The following is a 14,221-nucleotide window of genomic DNA, read 5'->3' as shown; positions in this document are numbered from 1 at the left end:
TGGCAGGCAGAGAACAGTAATTGTCCAACTGCGCATTAGGGACAGGGGCCGGGACATGCTGGCCCAAACTGCCTGGTCCCCAAGCCTGGCTCCCAGCTGTGAGCTCAGGGAGTGGAGCGCGAGAGCTTGGTGGCGGGACAGCTGTGCCTCCATCACTGCTGGGCGAGGCGCAGAGTCAGAGCTGAAGGCCCTGGGGAGCTCCCAGCCCACTATGGAGGACTGATGTTTTGCCTGATGACAGACCCCTGAGAAAAGGGCTTCCAGGAAGGGGCTTGCCACTGCCGGCTTTGCAAGGTATGTGGCACAGGGAGTGGTGACCCCGGGCCAGGCTTCAGTTTCTCGGGACAGGTAGCAGGCGGGGTGCCGGCAGGAGCAGTGGGTAGAAGTGACGGAGCTTTGGGAAATGGTGGGTGATCTGGCGTAGCCAGCTTAGGGGGTCCAGGAGACGAAGGGGGCTAGACGCGGCGAGAGGGGGCTCCCTTCTGTAGGCAGTGGGAGCCAGGGAAGACACGGGGGCTGGAAGAGCGGCTGGTTCTGTTATGAGAGGAGGCACCGAGCTGGGAGCAGGCAGAGGGCGTCAGAGAAGACACGTTGCATTGTCCCATCGGGCGGAGGGTCAGCAAAGTAGCTCAGAGAGACAGGGAGAGAGTTTGGGGTGGCGGTCCCCTGCTATGGAGCCTTTCCCAGAGCGGGCTCAGGGGCTGGGGGAGAATGGAGGGGCCTTCAGCCAGGGCGTGTGGACAGCAGGTGCGGACAGGTCTTGGGGGAAGCTCAGCCAGGAAGGGGAGATACAAGGCAGGCACTGAAGGGGGCGTCGAGGATCACGGGTTGTTCTTAGAAGAGACACTGGCCGTGCATCGCGGAGGTGGGCTCCGTGGGGGAGGGGCTCCTGGAGTGGAGGTGGGGGGTCCTGAGCTGGCTGGGGGGGCCTCCGGCTGGGGGGAGGGAAGGGATAGGGCTGGGGGCTGCAGAGTCATTTGTAGGCTGAAGGAGGGAAGGTCCGGGGACGGCTGCCCAGGGGCCTGTCCTCTGTGACGGAGGAGGGGAGAGGAGAGCCAAGGGGCTGCCGGGGGTCCTGAGGTTGGGGTCTCGACAGAAGGCCCTGGAAGAAGGAAGCCTTGACGATCAGAGAAGGGCAGTGGTGCGGAGGGACGACCAGGCTGTTCTGAGCTCACGCCATGTGCTCATGCCCAAGGGGCCGTGGGCCTGTCCAGAAGCTTATTGGCACCTTCCTGGAGGTGTTCCTGTCCTGGTCCAGGGCAGCCCGTCATCCTCAGAAGGCAGAGCCGCTCCCAGAGGCTTCCCACGGCCTCCAGATGCTTCCCTCCTGCCCCACTGGCTGCCAGTCCCCAGCTCGGCACCGGCCTGTGTGCTTCCATGCTCTTCCACATTTCCAAGCACCCCCCGTAACTCCCTGTGCCCCCTCTGGGTCGCAGGACTGGGGCTGCTGTCTGGGCTCCGTCACTGTGGTCAGGACCAGGAACGAGGGGAGGCTGAGTTCCATGGCGCTTTGTTAAAGCCAACTCGGTACAAATCGTTCCATGGAAAGATGTAGACTCTGACCCACTGGCCACCCCCTTAAGGCTCAGTGGTCAGGAACTGTCACAATCCTGTGACAGAGTCTGATGCCGCCATTAAAAATGATGTGTATGGGGGGCACCTGGGTGGCTCAATGGGTTAAGCCTCTGGCTTTGGCTCAGGTCATGATCTCAGGGTCGTGAGATCGAGCCCCGCCTTGGGCTCTGTACTTGGCGGGGAGTCTGCTTGAGGTTCTCTCTCCCTTGGCCTCTCCCCCGGCTCACGTGCTCTCTAAATAAGTAAGTAAATAAATTAATAAGTAAATATTTTTTTAAAATAATGTTTATGGGGAATTATAATGACATAGGAAATGTTTTCAGTTTTAAGTGAAAACCAAGATATGAAAAGCTATAGGCATATGTATGATTTAATAAAATGAAAAAAGAAAAAAAAAAAACCATGTGCTTTGAGCTTGACTTCATTGAATAATTACAGGAAAAAACCTGAAAGTAAACTCAAAAATGCTAACCCTGTTATTGGGACTGGGAGTGGAGGAGACGTTTTCAGTGCTTTGTCCTTTATCGTTATTTCCAAGTTTGTACAATAAACACGTTCAAATGTTAAAGTCGTTTGAGATGAAGGCGCTGCACGGATCCCGGCTTTGAGAAGGAGTCCACGTCTCTGGAAAATCTTCTTGCATGAACGTGTAAGATCTTGGAGTGTATTTATACATTTTTCAGCTGGAGGTAGAGCATGGATCCGTTAGGAAGGCGTGTTGACTGCAAATGATGGAAAACCCCATAACACTGAGAGGATTACTTCCCCTGCCCCTCCCCCACCGGTCACAGGAAGTCCCTGTTCAGCCACCCAGGGCTGGGGTGTCTCCGTGATGCTCTCATGGAAGCAGACCTAACAGGTCTGCACCCCGCTCTTTCAAGCTCTGTTCCCCACACCCACTTTCCATCTGGGACTGCGAGCTTGCCCCGTCCTGTGCCAGCCTTACTGGAGCCGTGTCTGTGCTCATCTGGGGCCACCTGGGGGCCAGGACCAGGCAGCCCAGCGGGGACCAGCTTGTGGGAGACTGGTCGTGAGGTCACACTGTGCCCTGGGTCACACCGCTGCTCAGGTCACTGGATGAATGAGAAACAGATGAAGGGATAGGGGCACAATCAGAACCTGTCCCTCAGCTCTCTTCCCCACCTGAGTGACACACTGCCGAGTCAGTCCCCGCAGGACCTGGCCCTGCTGACCCACTTAGCCTCACGTCTCACCCCTGAACTGCTGTGGTTCACACATACCCCACCCTGGTTTTACTCTGAGCCTTCGCTTATGCTGTTCCCTCTGCCTGGAATGCCTTTCCTTGCTGCACCCACCCCATTTGGTCTAACTTCTGCTCGCTCTTTTAGAATCGGCCCAGCGTCATCTTTTCCTAGAGGTCTGCCTGACCTCCTGACTCCTCTTCGACACCCACCGGACTCTGTGCTCACTGAATTTACCACACTGCCTCCTTTCTCTTCGAGCTCTGACCTGCTTCCCTGCCAGCCTCTGAGCCCCTGGAGGGGGGATGTGTCTGACTCACCTCAGCACCCAGCCCTGGCCTCAGAAGGGGCACGTTTGAGCAGGAAGTCTTGGGACCTGGCTGTCCCCAGCTGCTGGCCCTGAGGAGAGCCTCAGAATGGTAGAGGTCTACATGCCGGGGCCTCAGCACACCAGCCCCCGCCAAAGAGGCTGGCCTGGCAGGCCCCATGGCAGAGAGGGCGGCCCTCAGCAGTTATCAAAGGCCAGCAGGGAAGCCTTCCTCAGATGGTGGCTGGGGGAGGGGGGAAAGGGTTGCTCCCTGGGGCTGCCGCTTTCACTGTCATGCGGGGCCATCCGTCAGCCCTGAGCACAATGGGGTCATTAACCCCTGACCTGGGTCTTCTTAGCCACTTCCTCTGGAGGGCTCTCCCCACCAGAAGAAGAAGGGTGGGGAAGATTTCTCTTAAGCCTCCGGTCTTCAATGAGAAGGCCAGGACCCCCTGGGCTGGTCGGGGGAGTCACAGCCTTGTGGACCCTTCCAAAGCTCAAGGTCCCTATCTCTAGCTCCCACCCTCTGTGGCTGCCTTGGGGGATCGGTTGGTGGCCCCTCTGCCAACTGCCAGAGCAGTGTGTCTGGGGAAGGACAGACAGGGACCCGAGAGAGACAGAGATGAGATGGAGGTCTTCTGAGAGAGACACTTCAGCTCAGAGATGACGCTTTTTCATTTAATAGTTCCTTCAAAGGACCTTACAGACCAGTCCTACTTGTGAAGTTGAATGCAGGAATCCTAAATAAAATGGTAGCAAAACAAATCCGGCAACGAAGAAAAAGGATACATCCCTCACGACCAATTGGGTTTACTCTAGAAATGCAAGGGGAGTTTAACATCTGGGAGTCAATTAATGCCATCTTTCACATTAATAAATTGAGGGAGAAAAGTCACATGATCCTCCTGGAACTGGCAATAAATTTCAACATCCCCTGATGATAAAAATGCTTTAGCAAACATTGGATCAAAAGGAACTTCCTTCAAAGGATTATCTACAAAACCCAGCACCAGCGTGGTTCTTAAAGGGACAGCAGACAAAATTCCTTAAAATCCAAGGCAAGACAAGTTTGCCTGCATCCGTATTTCTATTTAATATCTCACCTGAGGTCCGAGATGGGGCAGTAAGCGAGAAAAAAACAAACAAAGACAAGGTATGAGGACTGGATGGGAAAGAGCAAAACTTGTATTATTTGCAGATGATGTGATTATCTACATAGAAAACCCAAATTCACCATGAAATTAACCATGAGTAAAATCTAACAGAGATACGGGATATTCTTATTTCAAATCAATATCAAAAAGTAATTATGGGGGCGCCTGGGTGGCTCAGTCACTAAGCGTCTGCCTTTGGCTCAGGTCATGATCCCAGGGTCCTGGGATGGAGCCCCCCATCTGGCTCTCTGCTGAGCAGGGAGCCTCCTTCTCCCTCTCCCACTTCCCCTGCTTGTGTTCCTGCTCTCGCTGTGTCTCTCTCTATCAAATAAATAAATAAAATCTTCAAAACAAAAACAAAAAACTAACTGCGGCTACAACCTGTGGATGAACCTTGAAAACCTTATCCTAAGTGAAGGAAGCCAGACACAAAAGGACACATGGTGTATGATCCCATTCACATGAAATTTCCCAAACAGGCAAATCTACTGAAAGTAGATTTTGGGAGGAATGGGGAGAGACGGCTAATGGGCAAAGGTTTCTTTTTGGGGTGATGAAAATGTTCTGGAATTAGTGGGGACAATTGCACATCTCATGCACATACTAAAAATCTACTGAATCGTACACTTACCAGTGATTAATTATGCTTACCAGTGATTCATATTGTGTAAATTCGATCTCAATAAAAAGCGACCATCATTTATAAACATCAGAGCAAGCAAAGCATCATTTTAAAAAACCTTCCACTTACAATAATAAAATTCAATCTAGAAAAAATATCTACAGAGAAAAACATGAAACGTCTCTGAGGTGCAGCCACTCTGGAAAATAGTTTGGCGGTTTCTTAAAAAAATGAAACGCGGGGTGCCTGGGTGGCTCAGTGGGTTAAAGCCTCTGCCTTCAGCTTAGGTTATGATCTCGGGGTCCTGGGATCGAGCTCCGCAATGGGCTCTCTCCTCAGCGGTGAGCCTGCTGTCTCCTCTCTCTGTCTGCCTCTCTACTTGTGATCTCTCTCTGTCAAATAAATAAATAAAATCTTTTAAACAAACAAACAAACAAACAACCCGGAAACACACACTTACCATATGACTCAGAGGCTGCACTTCTAAGCATTTGTTAGAGAAAATATCCACACAAAGTACATCCATGATTATGCAGGGCAACTGCATCTGTAATAGTCAAAAATAAGAAACAGGGGTGCCCGGCGGGCTCAGTCAGGAGAGCGTGTGACTCTTGATCCCGGGGTTGTGAGTTTGAGCCCCACATTGGGCATAGAGCTCACTAAAACAAAACTGAACAACCCTAAATGCATCTAAATGCCCCTCACTGAGTGATGGGTTAAAAATCTCAGAATACCACTCATCAATAAAATAGAACTATCGATACACGCGATTAGCTGGATGGAGCTCGAGGGAATGATGCTAAGTCAAAGAAGCCTGTCTCGAAAGGCTACATGCTGTGTGGTTCATTCGTGGGACGTTCATGGGACGTTCCCAAACTGACACAAGTATAGAGACAGACAGAGAACCGATTAGTGGCTGGAAAGGTGGGGAGGAGAGAGGGAAGGGGGCTCCAAATGAGCAGCGCGACGGGCTACGTGGTGTCCGGCTTGTGGTGGTGATTGCACGAATCCACGCAGGGGAGGGACCTGCACGGCAACACACATGCGCACACACACACACACGCGCGCGCGCACACACACACTTACGTGCACGCATGCGTGAGTGCGTATAAACCGAGCGGAATCTGAATGAGGTTGGTGGATGGGCCCATGTCAGTTTCCGGGTTTGGGTAAAGTGCCCTGGTGACGGCGAGCTGTCACCACTGGGGGGAGCTGGGTGAAGGGCACACAGGAACTCTCTATTCTGTTTTTGCAACTTCCTTCCATTTGTAACTATTTGAAAACAGAAAGGAAGACCAAAAATTTAAAAACATTACTAGAAGACATTAAAGAAGACCCCAGAGGTTAGCTTGAAAATAAGGAATTCTGGGGAAGGTGAAGGGGTAGGGAGGGGCAGGGTTATGGCTGAATAGAGAGAGACCACGAGGGGTAATGCATAAAGAGTGTTTTGTTATCCTTTTCTCTCTCTTTCTGTACACTTGACATTGTCTGTCTTTCTTTCTTTTCTTTTTTTTAATTCAGGTACTTTTTTGGGGGAAGATTGTATTTATTTATTTGACAGAGAGAGAGAGAGCACAAGCTGGCAGAGCAGCAGGCAGAGGGAGAGGGAGAAGCAGAGAACCTGTTGCGGGGCTCGACCCCAGGACCCTGGGATCATGACCCGAGACAAAGGCAGACGCTTATCCTACTGAGCCACCCAGGCGCCCCCACTTGACACTTTCTTAATAAAAAATAAAAGAAACCTAAGGAAATGTGGAGAGACGGTGTCATTGACTTCTTCCCAAATTCCCATCTGGACTGAGTTCAGTCCTGATCAAACCCCCACAGGGTTTCGGCAGAGCTCATCAAGCAAGGTAAGAAAGAGCAAAGCACAAATACCAGTTGAGATGCTCTCCCAGAAGTTGGGCGCTTGTCCTGCCACACCTCAAGGTTTATTACAAAGCGGTAGTGAGCAGGCCAGTGTGGTGTATCCCGGAGCAAAGACAGGCCGCTCGACAGATGGGACAAGGCAGAGAGACGGACAGACAGGACACGGAGGTGGGCATGTGGCAAATCAGAGGGTAAGGGGGGAACGGACCCATTCATGTCTGTCACATGTCATCCTCACAGCCTTCCTGTGGGGCCGGCTTCGCTCATAAGTGCCCCAAACCCCATTTCACACTCGGCAGAGGCTCATGGAAGGCCAGTGGTGCCCAACGTCTTCTGGCTTTGGTCCTGGGCTCTTTCCAAAGTGGGGTCCTCCCTGCCTTGTGTCTGAACCATGGACCCCGATCTGGACCTGTTGATTCCTAATCTCTGGGGATGTCCTGGCCTCCACATGACTACTAACATCCCACTTGAGCCTGGGAACTCAAGAACTAGAGAGAGGGAAGGAGCGAATGACACAGTGGTGGCGGCGGGGTGGCGGCGGGGGGGAGACACGAGATAGCAAAGAGCCAGTCACACCGAGGCCAGCGGGGCCTCACCGCCGGGGGCGGGGAACAATCAGGCACTGTCCCTCTCCCTCCGCCCCCCTAGGCTTTCATCACTGACCTAACTCTGGGGCAGAACATTAAGGGTGGGTGGGAGTGAGGGGGGGAAGGTCAGGGGTCAGCCCCCCGCGTGCTAAGCACTGCCAGGAATAGAGTTGATTCGGAGGTGGCTGGAGGGACTCGGAAGCCATTGAGGAGAGAGGAGAGAGCTGCCCTGTGCCCCAAGGGCAATGGGGTCCACAGCCTCATCAAGCTGGGAAGGGGCTTCTGGAAGGAGGCTCTGACCGATGCTAATCCTCTTCCTCAGCCACTGCTGCCCGAGTGGGAGGGACGTTCCTGTCCCTTAGACGATCTAACGATCTGGTCCCTATAGTCCCATGACCCCCAGGCTGACCCACTGAACCAGCGCCCCCTTCCGCCTCGAAGCCCAGCTTCCGGGGTCCTGCAATCCCTGAGCCCTGTTCCCCAACCTGGTTTCAGACTGGGGGGAGGGGAGACTCCCCCCAAGTCCGCTGACCTGCTGCGGCGGCCGGAGGGGTCCTGCCAACTACGATCTGACTGGTCTCCGGTGGCTGCCGTGTGCCAGGCAGACAGGAGTTCTGGGTGTTCGGAGAGACCAGCCCAGGGCTGTCCTTGAGCTGGTCCGCAGGGAGGGTTCCCTGAGGATGTAGCCTGTGAATAGAGACACGGATGGAGTGAGGGAAGGAGCATTCCTGCGGAAGAGCATTTCAGGCAGAGGAAGCTGGAAGGGTAAACCATCCAACAAGTGCCAGGAACGGCAAGAGGCCCTGGAACAGAATATGAACAGAGAAGAAGAGCAGGCCACGTGCCTGAGGAGCAGCCAGGCCCAGGTCTGAGACAAGACCTGAGGTTTATTCTGTGTGTGATGGAAAGAGGGTAGAGGGGTTGGAGCAGGGGAGCGTCATGGTCTGACTTAAAACCAGCACACAGGCTCTTGGGATACCCATTTTGCCCACGGAGACCAGGGCTCAAAGAAGTCAAGTGATGTTTCCAGGGTCACGTAGCCGCCACTGAGCCAATGCTCTGTCGGCCCCCTTACCAGCTCCCCACAAATCTACAATCCTGCCCCTTGCCACGGGGCTCCCCTCTTGATCTGGGGGCCCTCTGCTTGGAAGTGGGAGGTGTTACCTCCCTGTGCAGCCGAGCAAGCTGGAGTTCAGAGACGCTGGGTCACCCGTCCACACCCACACAGCACGGCAAGCTCGGGGATCAGAGTGGCTCCAGGCCGGGCACACCAGGCTTCGAACCCTGGCCTTACCAGCGATGAGCTGGGAGGTGTGTCTAACCCTTCAGAGCCTCGTCTGGGAAACAAGGGTGGTGATAACACATGATCTGACCCCCACCCCCTGCCTCTATGCATCCTACCGCTTCCAGCCACCCTGGCCTCCCTGCTTCTCCGAGATGTCAGCTCACGTCTGCCACGGGAACATTCTGCCTCTGGGCTCCTCTGGGGCCTCTCCGGTCACCTCCTCAGAGGCCCTCCCAACCATCGTAGCAAAAAAACCCAAAACAACCCGGTCTCACCACCTTTTCCACCCTCCCCCACCTCCCCCATTTTGCAGTATCCGTAACGCCCACCACCAGCTGGCCTGAGCCCATTTCTTGGTGTCTGGGTTCACTGCCTGCCTCTCCTGCTCATGTCCAGGCAGGACCTTGCTCTTTCTACTCCCTGAAGTGTCCCGAGACCTGGGCTCAGAGGTGCTGACTGGGTGTTTACTGAGTGAGTAAGTGTGCGCACGGAGAGCAGGGCGTGGTGATCTTACACGAGCTCATGTATGGGAACTGCTGTCATTTCGCTTGATTCTCAAACCCATGATCCAGATCTCTATGCTGCTGATGAACTGAACCAAATTTCAGCCCCCACCCCTGGTTTACTGACCTTCACCGTGGCCTTGGAAGCCAGACGGTCAATCAGTGAGGAGCCAGGACCTGGGCTGGGGCCCCAGCAGGGCTGAAGGGCGGGCACCTGGGGCACAGTACGGCATATGACCAGCCTCACCCACTGCTCACGGGGTGCAGAGACTCGTGGTCTCCCCAGCCAGCCCAGAGCTGAGCGGGTGGTAGGGTGGCAGGGGGAGAGGATGGTGGCAGGGACTGGAGTGGAAAGATAGGGACCCTCCTAGGGCCCTGGTGCCCCAGGAGGTGTTTCTCCTAATGGCCACTAGGTGACAGCACTCCTCCAGGAATGGGGGCAGCGCAGCCCAGCTTTTCCTGCGGGAGCCTGGGAACAGAGGTGGCAATCTTGGGATTGTGGGAGAGGAGTTGGGACTTTCCCAGGGTCACACAGTGACAGGGATTGGCCAGGTGAGAGGCCATCTGTCTGCCTGGAGAGTCTCAGGAGCAGAGAGAGGGAGGAGGAGGAGGAGCGAGCTCAGAGGGTGAGCCGGAGGGCCAGCCCTGACTCAGCCCCTGGGAGGGGGGTGGACGTCCTTACCCCAGTCCATCCTAGAGTCGGTGCTTAAAGCTTCCCCCTGCTGACTCCTGTCACCTGTGCCTCTGCAGACTGGTGGTACTCCTGCTGGACTTGGAGGGCTGTCACCGCCCCCACCAACTCTCTCCCCCACAACACTGGACTGTGCCTGGACCCCAGCTATGCCCTCTGCCTGTGCCACGCGGCCCCTCTCAGCCTGGGTAACACCCGCTCCTACAGGACTCAGCTGAGCTGTCGCTCCCTCCGGGAAGCCTTCTCTGGGTTCAGCCTTCCGAGAAGCCCCTTCTCTGGGCCCAGCCTTCCGAGAAGCCCCTTCTCTGGGCCCACATAATACACTGGGCTCCTCCTGGCTGGTGAGACTGTTGGGGCAGGGATTGCTGGTGGACACCCCGAGTGTGCCCAGACCCCGCCCATTCTGAGCCTGTGATGCAGTGGTCCTGCTGGAGGCACTGAAGGCATGTTTTGTGGAAATGTGACCTCCAAGAACTGCCCTTCCTTGGAGACGCTGATCTCTTTTTATTTGTTTGTTTGTTTGTTTCTTTCTTTCTTTCTTTTAAGGGAGATAGAAGTTACTGAATACACCGGAAGGAAGCAGCCAACAGGCCAGCTGAGCAGAGGCTCTGTGCAAGGAGGCAGTGGGTAGGGGCTGTAGTTAAAGTGGAAGTGGGGGCTGGCTGGGTGGCTCTGTCTGTTAAGCATCCGACTTCTGGTTTCGGCTGAGGTCATGATTTCGTGATGGTGGGATCAAGCCCCGAGTCGGGCTCTATGCTCAGTGCGAAGTCTGCTTCAGATTCTTACTCTCTCTCTCTCAAATGAATAAATAAAATCTTAAAAAACAAAATGAAGGGGAAAGGTGAGGAGGTATGAGGATGTACGGAGTTCTCCCTTTTTTGGTGACTATACCTGGTGGTAAGTAGCCCATTGGTCAGTTGGGGCCTGTGGATATTTGAGACATGATGGGGCTGTCTGGATTCAGCCAGGGGGTTGCTGGGGCCCCTTTCTACATTCCATCGCTCAAGACTGTTTGCCTAAAAGTGGCCTCTACATCCCCTCTGCGTGCCCTACCACCCCTCACCCCCCCCCGCCTGGCAGATCGACAATGACAAATCTTAGGCATTTGGACATAGGTCTGGCCTTCGGACTGAGTGAGGGGCACAGAGATGTCCCCTCCTAAACCTGTTGGTCTGGCAGTTACAGACCAGAGCATGGTATTAGATTAACGGGCTGATGGGTGATTTGAGTCAAAGTCCTTGGTGGTCACGGCCATGGGGCTTGGGGGAGGAGACACTCCGACGCAATGAGCTAGAATCCCTTTTGAGCCATCATGCCCAGATGGAATTGTTGGATTCACTCAGATGCGTAGGAACATGTTTGCCCGTAGATCGAGGTGGAGACTCTGATCTAAGAGGTCTGAGACAGAGCTCCAGAATCTCCGTGGAAGACACCTCCCGCTGGAGTCTGATGCAGGGGCCTGGGCCTCCTAAGGCCCTTCCATGTTTGCCTTCAGAAGCAGTCGGCGAAATAATAGCAATGAGGCAAGACAATAAAAACCTCTGTCGTCTGCGCTGAGTGAATCGCTCACGAGGTACTCCCCACCTGCTGCTTCTTTTAGTCTTCATCTGTTGTAACTACTGTCTTGGGAGGGATCATCGTCCCCAGTTCTCCAGACCCCTGAGGCTCAGAGACAAAAGGTGACTTGTCCAAGATTCCCCAGCTACAATACAGCAGAGCTCAGAAAGGAGCTGAGGCCATCCTGGAGCCGTCCGTCTATGATAAAGCCTCTGGGTTTGGAGGTTGCTCTTTGTTGAAAACCAAAATTCCAAAATCCAGGACTCCCCCCCCCCTTAGTGTGGTGATTCCAGCCCCATGGAGGAAGCTCCGGTCATGGTTCAAGTTCAGGCCCTTATCGTCCCTTCTCTCTGTCCACCCACGTCCTCTCCTCCAGGGCCCAGAGAATGTCCCGTCTCATAGAAAGCTACACCATTTCTAGGGCATTTTCACCCACAGCTGGGGACTGTTCGGGGCTCTGTGGGAGATGCAGGCAACCTCCCTTGATTGCATTTTGTAAATGCTGTGGTTTGTTTTGTTTTTGTTTTTACAAATTGACAGTCTGTGGCATTAAGCCTGTGGTGCTATTTTTCCAACAGCATTTGCTCAGTTTGCGTCTCGGTCACATTTTGGTTGCTCTCATGATATTCCCAAATTTTTGATGGTTATGTTTGTTACGGTGATCTGTGCTCAATGGTTAGGACTTGATAAAAGCCCAGATAATAGTTAGCTTTTTTTTTTAGTGATAAAATCTTTTTAAATTAAGGTATACAGGGGCACCTGGGTGGCTCAGTGGGTTAAAGCCTCTGCCTTCGGCTCATGTCATGATCCCAAGGTCCTGGGATCGAGCCCTGCATTGGGCTCTCTGCTCAGCAGGGAGCCTGCTTCCTCCTCTCTCTCTGCCTGCCTCTCTGCCTACTTGTGATCTCTGTCTGTCAAATAAATAAATAAATAATCTTTAAAAAAATCAGTTAAAAAAATTAATTAATTAAGGTATACACATTGCGGGGCGCCTGGGTGGCTCAGTGGCTTAAGCCGCTGCCTTCCGCTCGGGTCATGATCTCAGGGTCCTGGGATCGAGTCCCATATCAGGTTCTTTGCTCAGCAGGGAGCCTGCTTCCCTCTCTCTCTCTGCCTGCCTCTCTACCTACTTGTGATCTCTCTCTGTCAAATAAATAAATAAAATCTTTAAAAAAAAACAAGGTATACACATTGCTTTTTGAGATGCATGCTCTTGCAGACTTAATAGACTACAATATAGTGTAAACATAACTTTTCTCTGCAGTAGGAAATCAGCACGGTCACTTGACCTGTTTTATTGCCTTATTGTGATGTTGGCTTTAATGTGCTGGTCTGGAACCGAACCTACGAGGTCTCCGAGGTGCCAGTACAGAGAAGAGCCAGATCTGTCCCCAGGGGCTTTCTGGCTGGGAAGACAAGAAGTGCTTACTTTGTTGTTGTTGTTGTTGTTGTTTTTAAGATTATTTATTTATTTATTTGACAGAGAGAGAGAGAGATCACAAGTAGGCAGAGAGGCAGACAGAGGGAGAGAGCGGGGGAAGCAGGCTCCCTGCTGAGCAGAGAACCCAACATGGGGCTTGATTCCATGACCCTGAGACCAAGACCTGAGCCAAAGACAGAGGCTTAACCCCTGAGCCACCCAGGTGCCCGGGTTTGTTTGTTTGTTTTAAGATTTTATTTATTTATTTTGACAGGGAGATAGAGAGCACAAGTAGGAAAAGTGGCAGACAGAGAGAGAGAGAGAGAAAAGCAGGCTTTCCGCTGAGCAGAGAGCCCAATGTGGGACTCGATCCCAGGACCCTGGGATCAGGACCTGAGCCGAAGGCTGACGCTTAATGGACTGAGCCACCCAGGTGCCCCTGTTTGTTTGTTTGTTTGTTTTAAGATTTTGTTTATTTATTTGAGGAAGGGGAATGGTCAGAGGAAGAAACAGACATAGCAGGAAGCCTGACATGGGGCTCAATTCCGGGACTCCAGGATCATGACCTGAGCCAAAGGCAAATGCTTGACTGAGTCACCCCAGGAGCCCCAGGAAGCACTTACTTTGGTGATGGACCAAGTCACTTGAACTTTCTTTTCCCTCAAATTCATGGCCCCAGCCTCGTCCCCTTAATTGTCTGGAACACGTTTCCCTGCAGCATGGGCTGACTGATAAAGTTCACACATAGGGACACCTGGGTGGCTCAGTTGTTGGGCGGCTGTCTTCGGCTCAGGTCATGATCCCAGGGTCCTGGGATCGAGCCCTACATCGGGCTCCCCGCTCAGCAGAAAGCCTGCTTCTCCCTCTCCCACTCCCCATGTTTGTGCTCTCTCTTTCTCACTGTGTGTGTCACTCTCTGTCAAATGAATAAATAAAATCTCTAAAAAAATATTTTCACACATAGTATTTTCCACTGATAAAGTGGTTCATAATATTTTCACACTAATAGGCATTCAAAAGCAATCCAATTTTCTTTTTATTGTTTGTCACAGTGACATCACCCATTGGGGTATTCCTGGGGTCCTCTGGAAAGTACAAGGGATGATAAAGTTGGTACAAAAAGGGAATTCAGGGAGAAGCAGTTTATAGTTTATTGAGATAGGAGTCCTAAACCCCAATTTTAAAAAAAGATTTTATTTATTTATTTGACAGACAGAAATCACAAGTAGGCAGAGAGGCAGGCAGAGAGAGAGAGGAGGAAGCAGGTCCCCGCTGAGCAGAGAGCCCGATGTGGGGCTTGATCCCAGGACCCTGGGATCGTGACCTGAGCCGAAGGCAGAGGCTTAACCCACTGAGCCACCCAGGCGCCCCTCTTAGCCCCCAATTTTAAAGGAGAAAAAAACCTTCTCAGACAAAGTACAAGCATGTATAAGTTAAGCAACTCAGAAT

The 14,221-nt window shown here is 52.8% G+C and overlaps 1 long non-coding RNA gene across 1 annotated transcript; it reads left to right on the top strand.

Annotated features, from left to right (window-relative positions):
* Positions 1–9,555: 9,555 nt before the first annotated feature.
* Positions 9,556–10,292, top strand: LOC309869314. The gene is made up of 2 exons (XR_014314117.1): positions 9,556–9,656; positions 9,855–10,292. It is a non-coding gene; the product is annotated as an uncharacterized lncRNA (long non-coding RNA).
* Positions 10,293–14,221: the final 3,929 nt, after the last annotated feature.

The sequence above is a fragment of the Mustela nivalis genome, assembly GCF_964662115.1.
Source record: "Mustela nivalis genome assembly, chromosome: 7".
NCBI classification, from domain to species: domain Eukaryota; kingdom Metazoa; phylum Chordata; class Mammalia; order Carnivora; family Mustelidae; genus Mustela; species Mustela nivalis.
This window is presented reverse-complemented; position numbering and strand designations above follow the sequence as displayed.